At 48.7% G+C, this 27,073-nt stretch overlaps 1 protein-coding gene across 1 annotated transcript in view; it reads right to left on the minus strand.

Moving 5' to 3' along the window:
* LOC138246960 (polycystin-2-like protein 2) overlaps positions 1 to 27,073 on the minus strand; it is a 719,546-nt gene that overhangs the window by 540,842 nt on the left and 151,631 nt on the right. The window lies entirely within an intron of this gene.

Genomic DNA, 27,073 nt, shown 5'->3' on the forward strand with positions numbered 1-27,073 from the left:
ATGTGATATACTAAACTGGGGATCAGATATCACATCTAAACTAGTCCTAAGCACATATTTTACAGAATAATGATAGCACTCGATACAAAACTGCCAACTGTACACATCGTTATTTCAGTTAACTCCCACAGTTCACCCAGTTATTTTCACTATCATGTTTTTCTTTCTTTCTGAAGGGGAAAATAGTGATGTTAATGAATGTAAGAAATGTAACTCTAGGACATAATTGCAACAGATAACAATGAGTACCGGAATGCTTTTCATGTGAGTATCTGTTCACTTTCCTGGGATTTCAAATTCTGAAGTGAAATAAAAGGGCTGCAGTTTAAATGGCTGGTAAAAAGCGATTATATTGCCTCATCCCTAAATGTGTACGAATGCAATGCATGTCATGGGTGCGACAGGACAAAGTATGATCTCGACTACGAACAAAAACATAAGAATCCCATTATAGAAGTTCCTGTGATATCTGTGCAAATATTATTGTGGGAGGGAACTTGGCAAGGAGGTGAAGAGACTATAGCACCATTTTTTTAGGGACAAGCTATATGAGCTCTAATGATTTGGGGTACCTGAATGAAAGATACAGTTTATGTCTCATTAAGCTATGTGCAGAATAAAGTATAATCAAGCACATCCATTGTAATTGGAGTACACGATTAACTGCTTGGTGTGCTGGAGTCCCTTAATTACAATTTGGCTAGTAAATATTTGTAAGTGAGTACACTATAATATTGTATCATTTCATATCACTCAGTAGTGTGTCATTACAAACATTATGCTCCCACACCAGCTCACATTGTGCCTGAAAGATTATCCAGTATGTACTTCAACGCGTACAGCAACATTATGGGGGTCATTCTGACCCTGGTGGTAAATACCGCCAGGGCGGAGGTTGGTGGTAGCACCGCCAACAGGCTGGCGGTGCTCCGCCGGGCATTCTGACCGCGGCGGTACAGCCGCGGCCAGAAGCGGAAAGCCGGCGGTGTACCACCGACTTTCCGCTGCCCATGGGAATCTGCCATGGCGGCGCAGCTTGCTGCGCCGCCATGGGGATTCTGACACCCCATACCGCCATCCTGTTCCTGGCGGTTCGCCCGCCAGGAACAGGATGGCGGTATGGGGTGCCGTGGGGCCCCTGAGGGCCCCTGCAGTGCCCATGCCAATGGCATGGGCACTGCAGGGGCCCCCGTAAGAGGGCCCCACAAAGAATTTCAGTGTCTGCTTTGCAGACACTGAAATTCGTGACGGGTGCAACTGCACCCGTCGCACCTTCCCACTCCACCGGCTCCATTCTGAGCCGGCGTCCTCGTGGGAAGGGTGTTTCCCGCTGGGCAGGCGGGCGGACTTTCGGCGGTCGCCCGCCAGCCCAGTGGGAAACCCAGAATGACCGCCGCGGTCTTTTGACCGCGGTACGGTCTTCTGGCGGTTCTCGCTTGGCGGGCGGCTACCGCCGCCCGCCAAGCTTAGAATCAGGGCCTATGTTTTTTGTGAATATCAACATCCTACAGCAACAGCAAGCAGCACTAAAGAACAGGCCTACACAATAGATATGTATCTCTGAGCTAAAATTCCAAAATACTTTTCTAAATGGTTACATTTAAGTAGTAAATATTTGTGAGTAAATACCAGGTGATACTCTATCACTTTATAATAATCAGGGGTGTGCCATCAACAGACATTTTGGCCCCACATCACTCCACATTTTGTCAGGAAAAGTGTCCAGTAACTACTTCAACTTATATTGATTAAACATTTTCCCCATATACAGCAACATTACATTATTTGTACATGAATACAAGCATTCTACAGCACCTACGTGTAGAAGTGTATGCTGCACTAATGGATAAGACCGAGCAAGAGATCTGCAACTCTGAACAAACATTTCAAAATACTCTTAAGGGCTGTAATCTTTTTGAACATTAATTATTTTGTTACCAATGATACATTTTATCTTCAGACAAAAGGTACGGAAATGCACTTTAGTTTATGCAAATTTAGCTCTGGGTCTTCAGAAAATAAAGCAAACGTGTGGTCTGGCATACTGATGAAATATTTCTTATTTGTGATAGTGCCACTATGGACTAGGATGATTATGTCAAGGTACTGAACTGCAATGAGTGAAACATAAATAATTATGTGATACATGTAATACAGTGGCTTTAACATTAGTAGTAGGGGATTACAATCTGAAATCTGAATGAACGCCCAGGGAGTCTCTTACATTGTAACACCTCTTCCAGCAACAGTATCTCATGTACACTACATGCCCATCCAATGAGTCAAAATAGTTATATAAACTCTGGTGCAAAAGTATGTGACAAATGGTGTTTCTCCTTGGAGAGTTACCATTAGGTGAACTAAGAGATTTCTGCTTTAACCAAAAGCAAACAGTGTCTTGTGGAGAAGTGTATCATCAGATACAGCCCAGTGCAGATATACTAAAGATAAGAACATTAGAAATGGGATGACCTAAGATACTCACACTAACATCATTAGAAAAGTAGAAAAGGCATTGACATTTATTGTGCGTGGCTAATGATCTGATTCCGAATTGTCCCTCCAGGACCTTTAGGAAATCTTTTACTGTAACAGATCCACTATGCCATTCCTCACTAAAACAGACAATACTACATTTATGTAGCAAGACTGTAGTAATTGTACCAGTGCTTCCACTGTGTGTGCTGTTATAGCAATAGTGCCAGGGTTTTGTGGGAACCACTACTTAAAAGCTTTGTTGTGAAAGTAAGAATTATCAGGTTAGTGTTCGATTTGAAATCAGAGCAGACCATACCTCAGACATAATGAGAATCACGGTCCTATATAAATACTAAAATAATAACCAGTGAGGCATTAGGAAACTAGTGATGGTTACATTATAAACCAAAAGCATCATTAAACTGAACAATAAGAAACTAAGGAGGAAAGCTTTCAGTTGTTTTCACTTAAGGTACGCTATTTCATATACAATATAGGCTGCTAGTATTTTAAAATTGTTGTGGTGAAATAGCACCCAGGTTTCATTGTATCTAATATCACAAACGGTATTCCTCTTTGAAGCTCTGTTATTTAGTAGGACCAATCATGGCAACACAGACTGTTCTACATACTAGTCATAAATTGTTTTTCAAATGCCATCTAGCCAGGCACCAATTACTTGAATCCTTTCATTTTAATTCTAATACAAGATCTGAACATAAGAGGTTTGCTAATATTGCAACTTTGTATTTTTATGATAATTATTATGTACAGCTTACTGTTGCAATATGTGGAATGTTTGTAGTAAGGCATTGTTCAAAGGCTTTGCACACCAGTGCTTGCTTGAGCATAAGATATGCATTAAGTATTTTGGATATGAGACACCCATCTTAGTGTGCAAGTCGTAAGGGGCTTGGTGCTACAGCTGAGTATAATAGTGTCCAAGTGATAGTGTAGATCTGAAGTTGTAACTTGCTATTTAGATGCAGATGACCATGGTAGCAGCTGTCTTACATTGTAAGAGTTTTAGTTCATGCTTGAGGGACACAGTGTTTTTGCATACAAATACCTTATTGTCTCACAGAGGTGTTTTGGGGAGAAGTGAAAGAACCTCCATAACCCTTAGATGTGACTGTTTTTACATCTGCATATGTGACTGAGGATTAATGGTCAGAGGTCATTCTTTTGGTGATTCTAGCCTTTCACTCCTTCACTAGGCAGCTACAGTCTAGTAGTGATTTAAATGTTGTACCCACAAGATTTCAGCTATGGTTAAAGGTTAAAATCATTAAACTATCTGAAACCAAACTTTTAAATTGTCAGCCAAAATACTGACTGTATGTCACATGTTGTAGGAAAGTGGAGTATTATGTGGTGTGGAGTTAGTCCTCACCATGTAATAGTCTCACAATACCCCAGACATGGTCCTTGGATTCACACTAGTAAATCCTGAGCGCAGTCATAATAGAGAGGCAAAAAGCAGTCAGGCTTTACTTAGGGGAACATGTGTTAAGCATTTCGAGCACCAACATGAACAATAAGTAAATGACACAACTCAAAGAAATTCAACACTAATTTATAAAAATAGAGCTTATTTTTATCTTAATTTAGACACCAAAACTAACAGAACTGAATCAGTATAAACAGAGTTATAGATTTTCTAAGCAAAATTAAATCACAGCAGAACTGGAATTTAAATGGTGCATTGAAGTCTTTGGAGAAAAATCCCTAGTTGCAAAACAGTGCTTAGAAAGTGAGTTGCGTGGAACACTTTTGGGTTTAAGGTTGTGCAGTCTCTAGTACCAGATCACAACAGTCAGATCAATTTTACCTGGCATGTGGCTTCCAGTTGCAGAGTTGTCTGGGCTGTCCATGGTGCTAAATGGGAATGTGATGACAAAGGGATGCAAAATCTCAGCTGGGGCTGATTTGCAGATGTTGGGTGCAGGCTGCATGATGTGCCCTGCACTTGCAGCATCGAGTGTGTGGGATAGTTACCGGACTGGCAACCAACAAGCCTTGGCAGCAGTAAAGGTGCAGAAATCCTTTGGAAACTTCACAGGGTCCGGGGGAGTGGTGAAGTGGCCTGAAGCTTGGAGGCAAGCAGGACTGCAACACCTAGAAACAACTGGACACCTGGCTTTGGTCGATTCCACGGTGAGCCTGATGGCCAGTGAGACTTTGGATGCTGCAAGCGTTTTTACCTGCAGTTTGCAGTGGACTAGTGACACTAGTCCAGGAGAGTCTAAGGGTGCTTCTGGTTTCCACAAGGGTTCCTCTAGTCAGGTTTGTCGAGCTTCAGCCAAAGAAGAGGGTCGTTCATGCAGTTCCCAGTCTGTTGCCTCTGGAACAGATTATCTCTCCTTTGCCTTGGTGCAGTAGGCAAAGTCCAATTGTTGGTAATGCAGAGCACCTCCTGGTCCTTTTTTGAAGTTGGTCGATCAGCCCCCCCCCCACCTTTTGCCCCTCATGAAGAGTCCCGGTCAGGCTGAGCAAAGGTCAGCCTGGCAGACTCACTTCATGTTCAGGTCAGGCAGCCAGGAGCAGACATGCGCTATTTGCGCAGACTCCTGGCTGCCTGACCTGAACTTTGCTGGGCTGAAGAGGTCACAGCTCCTGTGGGCATGATCTCCTCGGCTCAGCAAAGGTGCCTCGAGGGCCTCCCCCAGGTAACGAGGGAAGCGTCACCCACTGACTTTGACCTGGGCACTTCAGGCTTAAGCCCTGAAGCACCCAAGGTGACTGTCAATCAGTGACACCTTGCCACAGAGTGGGGTGGGGTCAGCAGTCTCACTGACCCCATCCCACTCTGTGACGAAGCTGGGACTGCGGGAAGGCAGCAGTCTCAACCCTCCTGTAACCTCCGAGGCTGAAGGTAAGTGTGTGTGTGTGTGTGTGATCTTTTGAAATGAATGTTTGGTGCATGCGTGCATGTTTGAATGTTGATGAGTGTTGTTAATGGATGTGCGTGCATGTGTGTGTGAAAGAATGAGTGTGAGTATTCTTCCCGCCCACCACCTCCCTCCTAAAACTGCCGGCCGCCACTGACCCACACTGTCTGGCAGGAAGTCAGAAACCTGTATTAGTGGCAGCAAGAGCGGGAAAAAGCATGAATATGGGCCTTAGTGTGGCCAGAATGGTAATAGAAAACCCTGCTTACTGGTGAAGTTGCATTTAATATTACTATTTTAGAAATGTCACTTTTAGAAAGTGAAAAATCACAAATGATGCAAGGAATGTGGAACCAATCAAACATTCACCCTCATTCACAGATCTGGGTTTAATCCGTCAATTCTTTTGCTCAGGGAAGGGAACATAATATGGGGAATGCAACGTTGATAAGAGTGTACAAAGATGAGAATGTTTATGGCAGAGAAGGAACATGGCAGCTGTTGTCAGGGACATAAAGAAGGACATTGGTGAGCTTGGCCAGAGGGTTGTTGCTCTTGAACAGACAGGTGACTCACATGAAGAGGAACTGGAGGCCCAAAGACAAGAACTATTGGAACTACCGGACAAGATGTGGAGCTCCTGTACAAATTAGAAGACCTTGAAAACAGGCCCAGATGCCCCAACATTCAGGCAGAGTCAGGGAAGCTTGAAGATTAAGGGGGTCATTCCGACCCTGGCGGTCCATGACCGCCAGGGCGGAGGGCAGCGGAAGCACCGCCAACAGGCTGGCGGTGCTTCCTGGGCGATTCTGACCGCGGCGGTAAAGCCGCGGTCAGAAAAGGGGAGCCGGCGGTTTCCCGCCGGTTTCCCGCCGGTTTCCCGCTGGCCCAGGGAATCCACCATGGCGGCGCTGCTTGCAGCACCGCCATGGGGATTCCGACCCCCTTCCCGCCAGCCTGTTTCTGGCGGGAAGTGAAAATCGCGACGGGTGCCACTGCACCCGTTGCACACCTTCAACTCCGCCGGCTCCATTCGGAGCCGGCTTCATTGTTGAAGGGGCTTTCCCGCTGGGCCGGCCGGCGGTCTTATGGCGGTCGCCCGCCGGCCCAGCGGGAAAGCCGGAATGGCTGCCGCGGTCTTTCGGCGGGAACCGCTTGGCGGGCAGCGACTGCCGCCCGCCGCGGTCAGAATGACCGCCTAAGTCCTTTGCCTATTTTTCCATGTGGTGCCCAAACTTGCGGAATAAGAAGTAGTGCTGCACCAGACACACACAGAGCAGGCTGACCAGCCAGACCCCTGTGGAATGATATACTCACTTGCCTTCACTCATATCGCCAAAAATACATCATCACGGCAGCAGTGAGGGTCAGAAATACTACTCAGTTTGAGGGGGGAAAACTAGGACCGTACCACAATTTTTCCCCTATGACACTACAGTGCGTTTGTGCACTCCAGCCCATAATTGACTTCCTAAAGAGACAAGGCATTCGGTACAAGTGGGGCCATTCATTCAGACTTACCTTTGTGTGGGATAAAGAAACTCAAAGTGTTCGCCCTCTGGAGGAGGCCCAAATGCTGTTGGACAAAGATATAACCCAAGAAAAGGACTGCGCTAATTCTCAACTGAAGACCGGTGCAAAATAATTGGTGGGGCCTCGCCGATCATCTCGCCCCTCAAAGAAGCATCTCAGCAAGCCAACAGATACTGAAAGCCATAGGGACAGAGCAGCACTACTACCACAACTATAGCAACAGGAAACCACCTCGGAGCCAGAAAATGACTGAAGTGGAGACGGATCCACTGCGGACTCACCCAGCCCCTTGTGGAATAAGCAATAGTCCTAAACTGAACTACAGGGGCAACGGGGTGCTGTTTCCCCTTTTCCTGGCTACAGGTGATGCCGGATGTCATCATCGCCAGCTACACGCTTTCTCTATTTCTTGTTTGCTTTGTTCACAGGAGAAGAACTCCACAGTTGTATTGGTTCACATTTTCCATCTTCTCTCCTTGCTCACCCACCTTCTTGACATACATGCCTTTGGCACCACAACACGATATGAGAGACTCTATTGTTCTAGCGGCCCTACCCAGTTCAGCTCAGCGACCCCCTTTATAGCTCCATCTGGTTAAAATATTAAGCCTCAATGTTCGGGGCCTCAATGCCCCAGCAAAAGGTGTAGCGCTGCTCCCCTTCCTTAGAGACTCTAATTGTGACATTTGCCTGCTCCAGGAACTAAGTCTAATTTGTTCCAACTGGAAACGTCTCAGGTCCCACTGGTTTGACCAACAATACTTTCCTCTTGTTCCGGGAAGAAGGCCGGGTGGCAATCCTTTTGGCATTGTGCTTTTCAGGGAAGGTGTTACAAACACCAGCAGAACTGCCTTGCGGGCTTTCATCCTTACACATGGATGTGAGGGGCTACAGCTTTATACTTGCTACTGTATACGTGCTGAACGAACACAAGAAGGCCTTCTTTAGGGATGTGGTGGGGCGGGTGGTGACTACTTCTGATAGAGACTTAATCCTAGAGGGTGACTTTAAAGTGGTGACCGATGCAGTGCTTGATAGGTCAACACAACCAACAGGACATGCAAGAGCTCTTTCATTAGCGGGCAAGAAATGGCTGTCAGACATGGGGCTGCTAGACGCGTGGCAATGGCACAATCCAACAACAAAAGCTTACAAATTCTTCTTAGCTGCTCGACAGACATATGCTCACATAGACTTTTTTTTACATTCCTGCATATTACTATAGCTACCATGGTAGTGGACTCTGAGGTGGCAGTCCTATCTGATCACTCACCTATTACCATCACCCTACACCTACCAGGGGCGCCAACACCTTGCCGCACGTGGTGCCTTGACCAGAAACTACTTACATATGACTCCACTGGAATCACAGACACCATTTGAAACTTCCTTGCAATGAATGATAGACAGGAGAAACCAATAGCCTTATTATGGGATACCTTAAAAGCAGTCATCTGAGGTCGCTTTCTTGCTATTTCGGCTCAACTTAATAGGGATATGAGGGACAAACATGCTCACTTAGAAGGGGCGGTGAGGGACTTAGAAGAGACACATAAATGCACTGGCCCCTTTAAAATACGGCGTCAACTCATGCTAGGTCGTAGACAACTCAAGGTTCTATAAATGGAGAAAGCTGAATACGTTCTTCTGTGCACAAAACAAAAGTATTACACAGGAGGTAACAAAGCAGGCCACTTACTGATTCAAAGCCCTCACGCCCAAGCTATACAACAAAGGGCACCTGAAACTGAAAGGTCAACAGGTAACCGGGTTCAACAGGACGAACAGATTGCACAGGAATTTAAACAGTTTTGTTTCACCCTCTCTATGGCAGAAGATCTCGACATGAGCACAACTGAAACATATTTAGCTCATATACTACTAACATGACTTCCCCACTACGAGGTTTCTAAACTGGATAAGTATACTCATCCTGAGGAAGTCCTTCTAGCCATACAACAACTATCACCGGACAAAGCAAACAGTCAGAACTGATACACCGCAGACGTTTACAAGGTGTTTGCAACTCTCCTTGCCCCTCTCTTAGCTCACCTGTAGAATTCTTTCAGCGAAACAAGGACTCTCACAGAAACTATGAAAATGGTGATCCTTACCACTTCTTCTCAAACCCGGCAAGGATGTTGTGTATTGTTCTTCATATCTCCCCATATCCCTGCCGAACGTTGATGCCAAGATTTTTAACAGTATCCTGGCGTCCTGTCGAGCCCCCTGTATGCAGGGCCTTGTCAACCCTGATCAGGCTGGGTTTATTCCTGAATTAGGTTTGTAGCTACAACACCAAACGACTCTGCCACCGCCTTGATGAAACACAATGCTCTCGATTGCCGGCTGTGCTTTTATCCATTGACTCTGAGAAGGCTTTCGACTGCGGGTATTGGCCATTCCTTTGATTGGTATTTACACGATTTGGCTTGGGCGCAAGGTTTCAATGCTGCATTGGGTGTAGCTATAGGACCCTACTGCAATGGTTAGTGTCAATGGATTGATGGTGCAACCGTTTTCAGCTGAGAGGGGCACCCATCTGGGTTGTCCTTTGTCCCCACTAATATTTGCCCTATAGATGGAGTCATTCGCTGAACGGTGTGCCAACACCCTCATATCAATCAATCAATCATAGCATTTGTAAAGCTCAGCACTGTCACCCCTAAGAGTATGTGGGTGCTAAGGGTGCTGTCTCTCCGTCAAAAAGTAATGTCTTGACTCCCATTCTGAACTCCACCAGGGAGAGAGCTGTTCAGAGGTGGAGGGGCAGGCTCTTCCAGAACTTGGCTGCTGTCTAGAAGGAGCAGCCTCTGCCGTGGCTCTGATGGATGCAGGGTGTGTGCGAGGTTTAGAGAGGTAGAGCGTAGTTGTCTTGCTGGGACGTAGAAGCTCATCCAATGGTTGATGTAGGATGGCCCTAGGTTGTGGAGAGCCTTGTATGCAAGTGTGAGGATTCTGAATTGGCATCTCTTTCGGATGGGGAGCCAATGGAGGTTCCTGAGGTGTGGGGTGAATCTTGAGTGTGTGGGGAGTTTGAGGATGAGCCTGGCTGCGGTGTTCTGTAGAGTCTGGAGTCTTTTAAGTAGCTGGGAGGACACTCCTGTGTAGAAAATGTTACCACAGTCGAGACAGCCGGTGACCAGGGTGTGTGTGACGGTCTTTCTGGTGTCAGTAGGGATCCATTTGAAGATTCAGCAGAGCATACAGAGGATGTAGAAGCAGGAGGAGGTGACTGAATTTACTTGTCCATTCATGGATAGTTGGTAGTTGAGGATGAGGCTGAAGTTTCGTGCTTGATCTGATGGAGAGGGCGTTGGTCCGAGTTCTGCTAGCCACCAGCTGTGGTCCCATATGGCGGTGTTCTTCCCGAAGATCAGGACTTGCATTATATTGGTGTTTAATATGAGGCAGCTGTTTTTTATCAATGTTGCTACATTGCTCATGGCATGGCAGAAGTTGGCTTTGGCGCTGTGGAGGTCTTTGGTGAGTGAGAGTATTAGTTCAGTGTCGTCGGCATAGGCGACTATATTGAATGCCCAGGATCTGAAGATGTCTGCGAGGGGAGTCATGAAGATGTTGAATAGGGTTGGGCTGAGGGAGGATCCTTGGGGTGCTCTGCAGGTGATGTTCTCGGGTTTAGAAGTGAAGGAAGGTAGATGCTGTGCGTGCAGCTCGAGAGGAAAGAGGTGACCCACTTATTTAGTAGGAATACAAATAGAGGGAAGAGAACATAATTTGGCTCTTTACGTTGATTACGTTATGGTCGCAGTAACACAACCACACACTTCTTTAACACCACTAAAGCACAAAATGGAGGAATTTGGGTAGGCATCTAGTTTTAAAATTCATTTTCTAAAAACAAAGGCCCTAAACGTCACTATCCCTAAAGATGGGCAAGCCAAACTTCAGCACCTTTTCCCCTTTAAGTGGGTTATTCAAGGCAGTATGTACTTGGGCCGAAAGATCTAATCCACTCCGGGCAGCACTGCCAAAAGCAATTACAATACTCTCCTCTCTAATACCAGAAACAACCTTTATGCCTGGAAGAAATATACACTATTGTGGATGGGGTGGCTTGCAGCAGTTAAGATGACCCTACTCTCCAGGGTTTTATATGTCATGCAGACGCTACCCCTGTAGCCCTTTGCACAAGTGCTTGATAAACTACAACAGTTAATAGGCAATTTTATCTGGTCATGGAAGAAATCTTGGATGGCGAAGAAGCATACCACACCTAGGGCCATATGTACCAACACATTTTCCGATAGACACAGAATGGGTAAAACCCTTTCCTACATCTGGCCCCTAGTGTGATACAGGCTGCCAGCTTAAATACCTAGTGGAGTGGACTGCACCTTCCCACCATCACATTACACTTATCTCAATGCCAAGCCCTGCGTGCACTACCAATACATGGACACCACTCACAGCCCTGCATGGACACTCATCACTAAAGCATGCACACTATAGAGAACTAATCATCCCACCATACACCAGCGTACACAAGTGAAAGCTGCCAGGGCAAATACGAACAAAAAGGACAAGCCACAGATGCACAATATGTCAGACACAGAAACCACAACACATCATTTACATCCCCACAGGTACCCCAGCCAATGTCAGCGGAGAGGAGGTGCCAGCAATATCCAGTCCCCCAACAGAAGAGGCCCATAGTGATGACAGTAACTCTGGTCTTCAGGATCTGGATGACCAACCTGGCCCATCAGGGACCTCTGGACAGTCGGTTACCCAGGCCCAGTCACACGCCACCACAGAGCCTCTTCCATCAGGAAACACCAACACAGCACCCACCCAGCTTACCCATACCTCTGTCCCAGGACATGTCAATCAGTAGTGTGTCCACCTCTACAGGGACCCCTGGACACACTTCAAACCCATGACAATCAGGGACCTGGAGTCAGTGGCAGTGGGCACACAGTTCAGGGGACAGAGGCACAGGCCAATAGGTAAACTGGGAGGACTGCTGTGTGCCAGGGGGAAGACAGGCCCAGGGAACCGACTCTCCAGGAGGCACTTGCAGAGATCCTGGGAGCATATCAACATTCCTAGGATACAATGGGCCAGATCTTGGACAATGTGCAGGAGAACAGGAAGCTGCAGGAGGGACAGTACCAGTAGATCAGGGAGGACTTGCAGGCCTTCAACAACACCCTGATCTCCATGGCAGGGGTGCTGGCAGACATGGCCAGTATTATGAGGGAGGCAATCACACAACAGCGGGCCCCTGCCACTAGCCAGACATCTGAATAGCCTTCCACCTCCGCTGACGCTAGTGGCCAGGAGGCCCTGTCACAGGACTCACAGGCCACCAGCACTCCTCCCCCTGCAGAAGGAGAACCACACCACAAACGTTCCCTGCGATCCAGACAGAAGACAGAGACACTTGCCAAGCCCCCGCCAGGAATTGAGACTCTCCTAATTGTCACCCTTGTGTCCCACTCAGTCACCCTGTCCACTTGGAACTGCCATAGGTCCCCTTCCTATGTCTCCTTTGACAACGCACCTGTGTTACAAACAGACTGGTACAATACCCTGGACTTTCCTCCATCATCACCCCATCCCACTGCACTTGCCCCTCAATATTTTAACACTTCAATAAACACCCTTGGAAAAAAAAGAAGTTTGAAGTATGTCAAAGTTTTAAAGTATGTATTCATTGAAACAGGTACAAACATTGCAATTCAACTGTTCAGAAAATGTGCATAGATTAATGACCTGTAGCTGGCTGCAGTGATCACACCAGGAGCACATGTCAGGTCACCAACATCTGCAAAATTAATTGCCAAAGGGTACAGTAAGTGGGCATAGAAGTGGAAAAAAACAGCATGCCAGTGCCACAGATATTCACACAAATGTCATTGAAAAGTGAAGTAACACTGTCTTACCTGTGTGTCATTGGAGGTGCTGTATGATCACTGATGTTCTGTTGTTCTCATCCTCATACTCTGCCTCCTCATCCTCACTGTCCACAGGGTCCACTGCTGTCACATGGGAATCTCCAGCCTCCTCCTCCCGCAGAAAAGGCACATGGCGTCTTAGGGCAAGGTTGTGCAACTTGCAGCATGCCACTACTATCTGACAGACCTTCTTGGGTGAGTAGCACAGGGATCTACCTGTTAGATGGAGGCACCTGAACCTGGCCTTCAGGAGGCCAAAGGTTCCTTCAATTATCCTTCTGGTTCGCCTATGTGCCTCATTATAACGTTCTTCTGCCCTTGTTATGGAATTCCTCACAGGGGTCAGGAGCCATGATAGGTTGGGGAAACCAGAGTCACCTGCACATTTTGAGGGACAACATTTAGCCATACAGTATCCCATATGGCCCACACCATACCCATACACCAAGATCTACTTGGTGGGAACCAGGGTTCACCTATTAGCCACACCCTGTGCCTCTGTAGTTGGGCCATATCATTTGGGATGCTGCTATTCCTCAGGACAAAGGCATCATGCACCGACCCTGGATACTTAGCATTGTTGTGAGAGATGTACTGGTCCGCCAAGCACACCATCTGTACATTCATAGAGTGGAAACCTTTCCGATTTCTGAACACCTGTTCATTCTGATGGTTGGTGGGACAAATGCAATATCTGTTACATCAACCGCCCCAATTATGTTGGGGATATGTTCCATTGCATAGAACTCAGCCTTCACTGTGGCCAAATCTCCAACCTGGGGAAATACAATATAGCTGCACGTTTTTTTATCAGGGTAGACAACACTCTTGTTAGCAGTATTGAGAACATTGGTTGTGACATTCCTTCTGCCAAGCCCACTGTCACTTGGAAAGAAGTTGCCAGGAAATGGAGCACTGATAGAACTTTCACAAGAGGGGGGATACCAGTGGGGTGACGGAAAGCAGATATCATGTCAGGCTCCAATTGTGCACACAGTTCTGTGACTGTGGCCCTGTCCAGTATATGGGTGAGGATAATGTGCCTGTCCTCCATTGTTGGCAAGTCCACCAGGGGTCTGCAAACGGGGGTATGTCTCCATCTCCTATTCATCTGCAGCGGTAGCAATCTATGGGGCAAAAGAGTGAGGAGCCAGTCACAAACTGAACAATGGGGCTACAACAGTACTTTGCATGCTGTTAACTTGAAATGGGTAAGTGTGATTTGTACAGTATGTCCTAATTTCACCAGTGATGCAGCAATTATCCAGGGCCTGCCCCCCTGAAATGGCATCCACCTGTCCTGTGTGGAGGGACAGGTGGAAGTGAGGTAATTTAGCTGACATTGTGTGCCATTGCGGGAGGCAGTCGGGAACCGCCGTGCAACTCCTCATTGGTCAACATTGGGCCCTATGGGTTATAGTGGCCAATGGTGATCTACGCCGGCAGTGACGGTATGCACTGCCGCGGATGTGACCGCCATTTTCTTTCTCATCCCTCACTTGCTACCTGATCTTCAACAAGAGAGGAACTACACTGCATGTGCTCCTGTGACCTGTGTCTGGAACCTACCATGGCCCGTGGCCCGTGTGACTGGGAAAAGAGCCCCTGCCTTCACTTCGGTGAAGTTAGAAAGACTGGTGGATGGGGTCCTACCCCAGTACAGACTGCTGCATGGGCCTCCAGACCAACAGGTGAGTACACTGTGGGCACAATGTGGCATGAATGCATGGAGTAATGTGAGTGAAAGCCTTGTGTAAGGGGTCATGGGTAGATGTCCTCTGGGCGGCGTATTGGTTGTGTGCTGGGCCATGTGTGTGTAAATGGTGATGTGAAGGAGTATGGTGAGCCATAAGTCTAACAGGCAAGACTGTTTGACTAATTCTATTTTCCGGTGTGTATTTCCTCTGCAGGTCAATGCCCATCAAAAGAAGGGTATATGACATGCCATGGCCAAGGGCGGTCAGACCCCGGGGGTCTACGGCAGGCGGAGCACCCACTGTCGGAAACGGTGGGAGGACCTGAGACGCTGGGCACAGAAGACGGCAGAGGCCCAGCTGGGGATGCACTCCCAACGAGGAAAGGGTGCCCATCGAACTCTGACCCCCCTGATGGCCCGCATACTGGTGGTGGCCTATCCTGAGCTGGATGGGCACTTGAGGGCATCACAGCAGCCACAAGGGGGTGAGTACAGTGCCCATCATCACAACTTACACATAGTGGTATCTGGGTGGGGATGTATGTCAGTGGGTGCCCCTAGGCCAGGCCTGACATTGCAGCATAGGTCCCCTGTTCGCTAGGGTTCAGAAGGGAGAATCTTGCTACCTAGCTTGTAGGCATCCACAACTGGTCAGGGCTCGGTGGGTCCCAGGTGTGCTGCATTTGGTGGTGTGTGCCCCTCCCCCTGGCTTGGCTGCTGACTATTTCTCTGGTAGTGCTATGGCATATTGTGTAGGGCTTCCCCCTGTGTGTGAGGGTGCTGTGTACGCCAATGGTGGTGTTGGTGCAGCAAGTGACCAAGTGTATCCTTTGTCTCTTCCTCCCTTTTTGTTTTGTCACCCTGTCCTTATGTGCATTAGCATCATCTGGCGGAGAGAGCGGCATCCTACAGGACCCAGGAAGGAGAGTCCATCAACAGTGAGGGCACCAGTGAGACGGAGGGCGAGGGGAGCACCACGGCGGAGACTGGAGGAGACAGTTCTGACACAGATACCTCCTCCGATGGAAGCTCCCTGGTGGTGGCGGACACCTCTGTGACCACCGCAGCTACAGGTACCACTGCCACCCCCGTACCAGCACCGCCCTCCCAGCAGCCCCCCAGCGAGGTGCCCGTGTCCGCTCACACAGGAGGGTGGGCATCTCCTTCGCCCCACGCAGCTCAGGCCCTGCCCCAGTTAGATACAACCACAAATAGGGGTCTTTAATGAGAGAAGAAAACAAGCGCTCACCATAACAATCCCTCTTAAGTACAGGAACGGTGCTAGACAAGGTACCACCTCAAAAAACCTTGCAATTGGACAATCATACGATTGGTCCTAACATAAACAACAACTACTAGCACTCGTGTTCATTAATGAGTATACCGAAGATCAAAATATCAAATCAACAGTCCCAGAATCAGGTATCCAGTAAATTTCTTCTTTAATAACTCTTCAAAGACAAATCCAGTCAAGTCATGTCTCTTCACAGAAAAATTCAGCCAAGCCGACACGTGTTTCATCTGGGTTGAATCTCCCCCAATGACTTCATCACGGCTGTTGTGAGCTATCCATAGAGCTCTTTCCAGGGTAATATCACTAGAACCCACTAGATGAATTGTATAAATACCTTTCCAAAAACGAGAAAATTCAGTTCAAATTGTATAAAAACTTGTGTTTCTCAAAGAGTTGGAGCGACGTTGCTCGTGTGTTTGCTTGCGTAATGCGAGTACACGTGACTATGTGAAACAAGTTGTACGAGTCGTATCAATGTCCGGTTCCTGGGGTTCCTGGAGAGAGTGGAAGGGCACAATTCGGAATTGTTCCTGGAGCAATGGCTAATTAAGGAGGTGCTGAATGGTACACCATCAAAGTTCTTCTCTGTGGAAAGGGCACACAGAGTTCCAGGAGGGCAGCCGGCTCCGGGGCTGCCGTCTCGCCCACTGATCATCCGTTTTCGCAACTACAGGAATCACGATCCGATATTACAGTGCTTCTGAAGCAAAGGCCCAATACGACACAAGGGGATCTTTATTATGGCCTATCCAGACTTCACGGCAGAGGCGCAGTGTCAGCGATATTCTTACATGAAGATCAAACAGCGTCTCCGTGAGCACAACATTAAATATGCCCTGATGTTCCCTGCTAAGCTCCGGGTAATCGCGGATGATCGTACTCATGTCTTTGCCACACCAGCTGATGCTTAGACATGGATGCATGCCAAAGGTATTGCCCAACTATCGGAGGAAGATGGGGATCATGGTGAATGGCTGACCTCACCGTCTCGTAGGAGACCTAGGAAAAGATCAAAAGCACAACCCACAAAAATGCAGGCAGCTGCAGAAAGGGCAAAAGTGCTGAGAGATGCATCATTGCACACTCATAATTCTTTCACTGTGCTCCGCACTGCCTCACATGAGCAAACGGACTTGGACTCTGGTGGATCTGATTCGACCGTCACGGATGTGCTGAAGGGATCAGCGATTACACCCAGGTCTGCAGATGAGTTGTGATACCTGGACAGTTCTCTTCCAAACTGCTGGTGCTTCCATGTAGGTTTCTGATTCCCTTGGCATTGTGATGATCTGGGCCATGGGCTCTGAGGCAACGAGATTTGTGACTAGGACTGGCACTTGGCTGGCCCTTGTTTGGAGTCCTTGGAGCTGTGTTGCCGATGGCTGCTTGCAGTGGAGTTGGTCTCCTCCTGGCCCATGGAGGTAGAGAGATCCTATGGCAGTGTGGTTGTGACTGCTGGAAGCGCTAATACAGACATTTTTTTTCTGACAATGGGGGTCCCCTACAAGGGCTTCCATGAATAGTTACCATGCTCCCCCAGATGGTATCCATATGGACAAAGTTTTTTGGTACTCGATGCATGTTTTATTTTTTGTTCCTATTGGTGGAGGCATATTTGCATCACCGTTTTTGGGGTTCGAGGGCGTTGTTGGGGGGTGGTGGGCTATGTTTATTATGTTCAACTGGATCACAATGTTTTTACAATTGCCAGACAGATGCTTTCTCCAAAATTGTAGTTATATATCCTTACTGGGGGTTAGTACCTGGGCACAGCAAACACAAATATATTGCCTACCATGTTGTGGGTTACCGCAGGCCATACACTATGCAGGAGTATAACATCATTACATGGAATGTACACGGGATGGATGCACTGGGTAAGAGACATCATATACACACTTACCTCAAGCACCAGGGAGTGCACTTTGCTCTATTGCAGGAAACACACTTGTTGGAGGGGGTGACCTACAGGCACTGAAGAAACGCTGGCGTGGACAGGTTTATGGCACGACTTTTTCAACTTATGCGAGGGGAGTTTTGGTGTGGATAGCACCGGGGGTACCATACCTTCAGCATGCACACAAGATAGATGAGGGGGGCAGATACGGAGTGTCAGAAGCACAGCTTGATGGTAGACCAATCACTATAGTAGGTGTCTATACTCCCAATAGCACGTTATCTGAATTTCTCCAGAGGCTGTCCTCCGTACTGCTGACTGACCCTGCTGTGCCTGCCATCTGGGGTGGGGACTTTAATTGTGTCCCAGATGTACTGCTGGATCGCTCGGCATTGCCCCCACAGGGTGCAGCGAGCAGACGTAATTCTAACTTGTTGACAGCTTGGGTCAGTGACATTGGGGTGTATGACATGTGGAGTGTGGGTCATCCGACGCATATGGAGTACTCATTTTACTCTGCACTTCACAAACTACACACTAGAATAGACTTGTTGTGGGGAACTTCAGCCGTGTGCTCCTTGATTAAAGATTTGGGGTACCTGGCCAGGACGTTGCCCGATCACTTCCCATTGCTGCTGACTCTACAGTGGGGTAGAAAGCGCTCCACAATTCCTACTTGGCGTCTACAGAGGGAGGCACTGTTGGACCAACCCTTTAGAGAAGAAGGAAATACCTGTATCAAGCATTATTGGGACTTAAACAAGGGGTCCACGGAATCGAGGGCAACAGAGTGGGATGCACACAAGGTCGTGGTGAGGGGGCATTGTCTTTTGGCCTCTTGGGGAGCACGTCGCTCACTGCGCTTTGATGTCGTTACCCTGGAAAAAGATCTGCGGGCCTTGGAGGTGGCAGTTGCACAACATAGGGTGTTGCTTGAAGCCCTCCGGGCTAAGCGGGGGATGTGTGAGGAGGCGGATCAATGCCTTCGTCGACACAATTATAATTATCACCTTAAGTGCCTACAGACAGAGGGTGACTGCTCAGGAAGACTGTTAGCATGGTTGTTGAGGGAGAACCAGCAACAGAACCCTATTTGAGCTATACGTCTAGAAGACGGAACTTTGGCCACTACACAGGAAGCAATTAATAATGCTTTCAAGGAATACTATATGGGGCTGTATCGGGGGCAAATGACATGCGATACTCGGCAATTAGGGCCCTTCCTTAGTAGAGCGCCTTTCCCGCAGTTGTCGGCAACGGACATGGCAGCATTGGACGTACCCCTTACAGTAGAGGAAATAGGCGTAGCCATAGCACAAATAGCCCTCAATAAGTCCCCGGGTATGGCTTGTCCGATAGAGTACTATGCCACTTATGCGCAGCACCTGTCATGGCACTTATTGTCAGTGTTTGAGGAGGCATGGACCCGTGGGATACTCCCATTGTCTCAGAGAGAGGTGTTGGTTGTGGTCCTTCACAAGCAAGGTCGTGATCCCAGGGACGTGAGGTCATATAGGCCGTTGTCTCTCCTTAACCTGGACTGTAAAATTCTGGGTAAGGTGTTGGCAAACAGACTTGCCCCCATAATACACACCATAATTGATGAAGATCAGAATGGCTTTATGCCAAAGCTAAATACGTTCCTGAATATCCGCAGACTCTTAAGTATTATTGGCGACACTCTGTCTGAGGCATATGACAATGTGGCAATGTCGCTGGACATTAAGAAGGCATTCGAAACGTTAGGCTGGGATTTTTTATTTGCCACAATGCATGGCATGGGGTTTGGTCTGGGCTACATACGTTGGGTACAGACCCTATACCCTGAGCCTACGGCTAGGATGAAAACGGGAGGAGTGATATCACACCAGCTTCTCAATTGGTAGAGGAACTAGACAGGGTTGTCCCCTATCACCTTTGCTGTTTGCCATCGCAATGGAACCGCTGGTGGTCCGGTTGCGTGCACTGGCCGAGCAGTGGGGGATATGCCGAATGGGGACACATCATATTCTCTCATTATATGCTGACGACGCACTGATCTATCTGGAGAGGGATTGGCCGACGCTACCTGCAGTGATGTTCCTGTTAGATGCATATGGAGAGATTTCGGGGTTGAAGGTCAATTGGTCTAAATCCTGTTTGTTCCCTTTGAATGATCTGCCTGCGCTGGTGAGAGAGAATTCTCCTGTGGAGGTGTTAAAGTGGTGCTATGACACATTTAAATACTTGGGAGTGCATGTATATCATAAATCCAAGGACCTGAGGGATGGCAATTTGGGACGCAAGTTCAGCTCTACGAAGGGCTCACTTCGGTTCTGGTGCTCACTCCCTTTGTCTCCATTGGGCAGGGTGGAAGTAGCAAATATGCTGGTGCTCCCACGGTTCCTTTACTATTTCACTGCATTGCCCATAGTAGTTCCCCGGTTGTTTTTTCCATTATCTGAATAGATTGTTGTTGGGACTTATATGGGGGAGTGGCAGAGCACGTGTGGCACTTGCCACTTTGCAATGACCGTTTCGGGAGTGGGGTTTGAGTGCCCCGAACTTTGAACACTATTATGCTGCAGCACAAATGCAATGGGCACTGTATTGGATACACAGGCCTGAGTCGTCGGAGGCACTGTGGGTTCGCACACAATTGCAAGGTGTTCCTGTTTATACGTGTCTGATTGATCGCTCGGTGAAATACAACACCCGCAACTCTTTATTGATAACAGCTCATGCCTTTTGGAGGCGATATGTGCAAAAGGGAGGAACGGGTTCCCCATACTCACCCCTCATCCCCCTGGGCCAGATTCTGGGAGGTACATATTTGCTTAGGGCTCACTCTCTTGCCCCGTGGGCAGAAGCAGGGCTAGAAACAGTAGTCGATTGTTTTGATGATGATGTCTTGATGTTGTTTGAGGCCATTAGAGACCTTACCTCAGTGGGCTTGGCACAATTCATGTCGTATTACTCCATATGTCATTTAATTAGAAGAGCATGGGTGGAGGGCGATCAGGAGCCTATCACTTCTCCCAAACTACATTATTTGCTCTCAGATAATGGCCTCACAAAAGTGATTACAAATTCGTACAAAGCCCTAAACGGAGTGGATGGTAACAGACTGGAGATTACGAGGCAGAGATGGAATGCAATTCTCCCGGTCCCCTTGACTCCCAGGGCTTGGAGGTTTGCCCTTCAGCAGGTGCAGGGTGTATCGGGAAACCCCAGGTTCCGATATACCCAATTTAATTTTATACACCAGACATATCTTTCCCCATTCCATATTCGGCGCATGTATCCTGCCTCTAGTCTGACGTGCCCCCATTGTGGCTCCCCGGCGGCTCATTCCTATCATATGGTGTGGGAATGTGGGCCCCTTCAGTCAGTTGGGCATGACATAGTGGCGGACATTACTGACATCACGGAACACTCGTTCCCACTGGAACCGAGATCTTCTCTCTTCAGGATACGAAGCAGAGATAAGCAACACATTTATATTTATAGGTTCACCAATTTAACATTTATCATGTATAAAAGATTGATTGCCATGAACTGGAAGGCGCCCAGGGCACCAGAGCTCCAGGTGTGGCGTGTCATGACATTACGCTAGGCACGGACGGAGTCCCAGGAGTTACGGGCATTGTGAGATAAGTGGACAGGCGCACACGGGACATGACACTTGGGAAATGTTTGTCACTAGACTGGAAATTAAGAATGATGAGTACCCGCTGTGAATTAAGGAAACATGGCAATTACACCTGCAGGGTGGAGCGCTTGGAGTTTTCATGCAGAGTGGGGGTGCACCGGGCAGTTGGAAGGGGCCTTTGTATATTGTATTTGGTAATGTGCTGATGTTGTCTTCCCGGAATGCCAACAAAAGACTGTCCATATCCAGATGATTGAATCCTCGTGTGTGCATAGCATTGTAATGGTCAAGCCATATTGGACTGCATGCTTGTAATGGGTTGTGTTAACGAGCTCAGGGGTGAGATGAGCAATAGAATAGATCCACACAAAACAAAACATGCAGACAGCCAAAGGTCACGCATGTTACAGTTAGTGTATTGTACCTTGTAATTTTCTTGCTCCGTTGGTGTATCGCTTGCAACCCCCTGGAATGTTTGCACAATGAATCAGCAATTAACTGCGATGCTGACTTTAGGAGAACAGAATGCTTTGATCCTGTATTTGTAAATGATTACATGTGTTGAAAACAATAAAATAGATATATACATAAAAAAAGACTATGTCGACCTCCTGTGATGTCTTGACATTGAACTGCTCCTTGACATTAAAACACCCCTCGGCATCAACAAGTGTGTGTGTCTCAACGTCGACCTACTCCTCTACATTGACGTTGATCTGTGTCACCTCCTTGACATTAAAACACCACTCGGCATCAACAAGTGTGTGTGTTTCAACGTTGACCTACTCTTCTACATTGATCTCAGCCTATGTGTCAATGGCGTGTGAGTGTTCAATGTCGACCTACCCTGTCTCAACATCAATCTCCTTGTCTTTCTTGACATTAATCCAGCCTTGACGGCGAGCAAGTCGGCGGCGTACCTTGTCTCGATGTCAATGCCCTCGAAGTCGATGGGGAATGATGTCATTTTTGGGCTGGAAACCTCTTTTTGGATCCTCCACATCCACCAGAGGTAGATGGCAGAACCCTGGTAGAGGACTGACCCTCTCCTCACTCTGAAGTCCTACCTTCAGACTGTGGCCCTCATTATGACATTGGCAGTAAATCCTGCTTACCTCCATGGTGACGGCCGCCAGCATAATGCTTCAGTGGCGAATATCCGTTTGCCATATTATGACACACAAACATGAATCGGACAGAATACTGCCACATACACAAATACGACAGTCCAAAGGTCATTGCTAATGTGGCGGTACCAACACCCATACCGTTACGCCACAAAACAATACCCACTACTTCATGACACATAACCACCGCTGACATTCAATGGTGGTAAACCATTGGCGGTACACACTGGCACGCTTAGAATTGACACCCAAATACTAAACTGCACAACATTGGCCAATACCAAAAACACACACCTCACACTCATACACACACTACACCCACCCACAGTAATCTAAAACACACACCCACATTACCCACAACCCTTTACAAACACAAATCATTGCCACCAGACTGACACCAAGACCACTGCGACAACTAGACACACACACCACATACACCCATACATCCCTCACACACACCAGTACGCACACCCAACCACAGTAACCAACACCCACACACTTACACGCACCACACAACACCCATGTCCCCACAAAGGCAGGCACCCCCGTTTCACTGATGAGGAGTTGAGGGTCATGGTAGAGGAAATAGGGCAGAGACACAGCTGTTTGGAGCACAGGTACAGCAGATCTCCATTGCCAGGAAGATGGAGTTATGCGGAGAATCGTGGACAGAGTGAACGCCGTGGGACAGCATCCAAGAACAAGGGATGACATCAGGAAGAGGTGGAACGACCTACGGGGGAAGGTACATTCCATAGCAGCAAGGCACCAGTTCGACATACCGAGGACTGGCCGTGGACCCCCACCGCCTCCCTCACAGCTCACAGCATGGGAGGAGCAAGTCTCTGCAATCCTGTGTCCTGAGGGACTCACTGGAGTTGCCAGAGAACTGGACAGTGGTGAGTCAATATTTACTACTTATCACCCCCTTTACCTGCATGCCATCATACCCTATCACCCTCACTCCCATCATTCCACTCCATCCAACACCCTGCACCTACACATATGACTAACCACAATGCCCAGCCCTGCATGCAATACCACTGCATGGACAGCCCTCCTAGCCCTGCATGGACACCCATCACTAAAGCATGCACAGCACAGGGGAACTAACAATCCCACAGTACATCAATATACACAAAGCAGGGTGTAAGGGAAACAGCAACGATAGAGGGAAAGCTAGGGATCTACAATGTGTCACAGGCATGAAGCATAATACATCACTTACATCCCCATAGGTGCCCCAGCCAATGCCAGTGAAAATGAGGGGCCACGACAAACCAGTCCCTCAACAGAAGATGCCCCAAGTGATGAGAGTAACTCTGGACTTCAGGATCTGGATCAATAACCTGTACCATCAGGGACCACTGGACAGTCGGTCACCCCAGCCCAATCACAGTCCACCACAGAGCTTCCCCCATCAGTATCCAACACCACAGCACCCACCCAGCGTCCCCACACCTCTGTCCCCAGGACACGTCAATCAGCAGTGTGCCCACCTGTACAGGGACCCCAGTCCACACCTCACACCCAAGACAATCAGGGACCTGGGGCCAGTGGCAGTGGGCACACCATTCAGGAGACAGAGGCACAGGGAAACAGGGACACTGGAAGGACCGCTGTGTGCCAGGAGGAAGTCAGGCCCAGGGAACCGACTCTGCAGGAGGCACTCACCAAGATCCTAGTGCCTACCAACAATCCCAGGACACGATGGACCAGATCCTTGACAACATGCAGGAGAACAAGTGGCTGCAGGAGGACTTGCAGGCTCTCAACACCACCATGATCACCATAGCGGGGGGTGGCAGACATGGTCAACATCATGAGGGAATCAACAGCACACCAGCGGGCCCATACCACTCCCTACCACTAGCAAGTCTATTGACCAGCCCACCACCTCCGCTGCAGATAGTGGACAGGAGGCCCCGCCACAGGACCCACAGGCCACCAGCACCCCTCCCCCTGCAAAAGGGGAACCACCCCGCAAATGTTCCCTGTGACCCAGACAGAAGCCAGAGACCAAGACCACGTCAGGAAATGAGACCCTCTTGAATGTCCCCCTTGTGTCCCACCTTGTCACCTTGTCCACTTTGAACTGCCTTTGCTCCCCTTCCTATGGCTCCTTGGAAACTGCACATGTGCTACAAACAGACTGGAACAATACCCTGGACTTTCCTCTACCATCACCCCATTCCATTGCACTTTACGCTCAATTTTGTAGCACCACAATAAGCACCCTTGAACACAACTTGACTGATAGTATTTTATGTGTTGAAAATGTGCATTTAAGGGAACAGTCACATCTGGTGCAAATGATATGGACACTACGACAGCATACAATTAATGACCTGTAACTGTCTGTAGTAATCACATCAAGACACTGTTGTCATATCACCAACATCTGTAAAAATTACAAGCCATAGTTGACAGTAAGTTTAGATGCAAAGGAAGCGAATGCCATCATGCCACAGTCATACAGATGAAATCAATATTCAGAGCAATGATCAGTTCTACTGTCTCACCTGTGTGTCATTGGAAGTATTGATGTATAACTGATGTTCTGTTGTCCACAGCTTCATCCTCTACCTCCTCCGTCTCCTCTCTGCCTCCTCCTCTGCCTCCTCATACTCACTGTCCTCAGGGGTCCACTGCTGCCACAGGGGCATCTCTAGTCTCCTCCTCCTGCAGAAAAGGCACATGCCGTCTGAGGGCCAGGTTGTGCAACATGCAGCATGCCACTACTATCTGGCGGACCTTCCCGAGTGAGTAGCACAGGGATCCACCAGCCAGATGGAGGCACCTAAACCTGGCCTTCAGGGGGCCAAAGGTCCTTTCAATTATTCTTCTGGTTCACCCATGTGCCTCATTATAAAGGTTGTCAGCCCCTGTCCTGGCATTCCTCACAGGGGTCAAGAGCCACAAAGTCCACAAGGGGTCTGTACACTGGGGTTTGTCTCCTCCTCCTATTCATCTGCAGCAGTAGGTATCCAAGGGACACAAGAGTGAGTAGGCTGTCACAATCTGAGCAATGAAACCACCACCTCAGTGTACATAGAGCATCAATGTGATGGGACAGTGGGAATGGCGATGGTATACACCACAGTGGACGTGCCTCCATTTTCTATCCAAATCCACACTTATTTCCTGAGTTTCCACAGGTCGACACCTATACTGCGTGTGCTGCTTTGACCTGTGTCTGGAACCTACCATGGCCCGTGTGACCCAGCATTCACTTCAGAGGAGTTGGAGCGACTGGTCGATGGGGTCCTACCCCATTATGGACTGCTGTATGGGCCTCCAGACCAACAGGTGAGTACACCATGGGCATGATGCATGTGGGAAGAATGCATGGGGATGTGTGTGCAAGCATCGCATCATCGGGGGGATGCCTGCTGGTAGTGTGCATGGTGGGTGCCGGACGATGTGTGTGCCAATGGTGATAGGAATGGGATTGGTGGGCCATATGTGTGACAGGCTGGATTGTATGTGTAATGGTGCCCTCCTGTCTGCATTGCCTCTGCAGGTCACCGCCCATCAAAAGAAGGGATTGTGGTGTGCCATTTCCAAGGACGTGCGGACACTGGGGGTCTACAGCAGGGGGAGCACCCACTGCAGGAAACAATGGGAGGACATGAGACGCTGGGCACGGAAGACCGCAGAGGCCCAGCTGGGGATGGCCTACCAACGAGGAAGGGGTGCCTGTCGGAACTTGACCCCCTGATGGCCCGCATATTGGCGGTGGCCTACCCAGAGCTGGATGGGCGCTTGCTGGCATCACAGCAGCCACAAGGGGGTGAGTACAGTGAGCATTACTACAATAATTGGTAGGTGGCATGGGATCCGGGTGCTGCGTGTGACTTAGTGGGTGCCCCTTAATGCCAGGCCAGACATTGCAGCGTGATCCAGCTCAAGGGTAATGGGTGTATGGAAATGCAGGTAACCTAGCTTGTTTGCATTCCATGTCAGTCAGGGCTTTGTGGGTCCCAGGAGAGGTGCAGTTGACAGTGTTTGGCCCTCATCTTGCTTTGGCATCTACCCAAATCAATGGCAGTGCAATGCATAGTGCTAAATCCTGATCCCTGTGTGTGACGGTGCTGTGTATGCCAACTTTGGTGTTGGTGCTGTAACTGAACCAGTGTTCCCTTTCACTCTCTCCCCCTTTTTTCTTCTGTCATCCTGTCCATGTGTGCATTAACATCATCTGGTGGAGGAGCAGGGGCACCGGCGACAGAGGGAGCTGCATCCCACAGGACCCATGAGGCGGAGTCCACCAACGCCAAGGGAACCAGTGGGCCGGAGGGCGAGGGGAGCACCACCACGGAGACAGGAGGTGACAACCCAGACTCAGATACCTCCTCCGATGGAAGCTCCCTAGTGGTGGCGGACACCTCTGGGACCATCCCAGCTGCAGTTACAGCCGCCACCGCCCGTACCAGCATCGCCCTCCCAGTAGCCCCTCAGCGAGGTGCCTGTGCCCGCTCACCCAGGAGGATGGTCATCTCCTTCACCCCGGGCACGTCAGGCCCTTCCCCAGTGAGTCCTGCTGCCCTGCGTGAGGAGGCTATTGACCTTCTGAGATCCATCTCTGTAGGGCAGTCAACCATT

The sequence above is a fragment of the Pleurodeles waltl genome, chromosome 7 (genome assembly GCF_031143425.1).
Source record: "Pleurodeles waltl isolate 20211129_DDA chromosome 7, aPleWal1.hap1.20221129, whole genome shotgun sequence".
In the NCBI taxonomy this organism is placed as follows: domain Eukaryota; kingdom Metazoa; phylum Chordata; class Amphibia; order Caudata; family Salamandridae; genus Pleurodeles; species Pleurodeles waltl.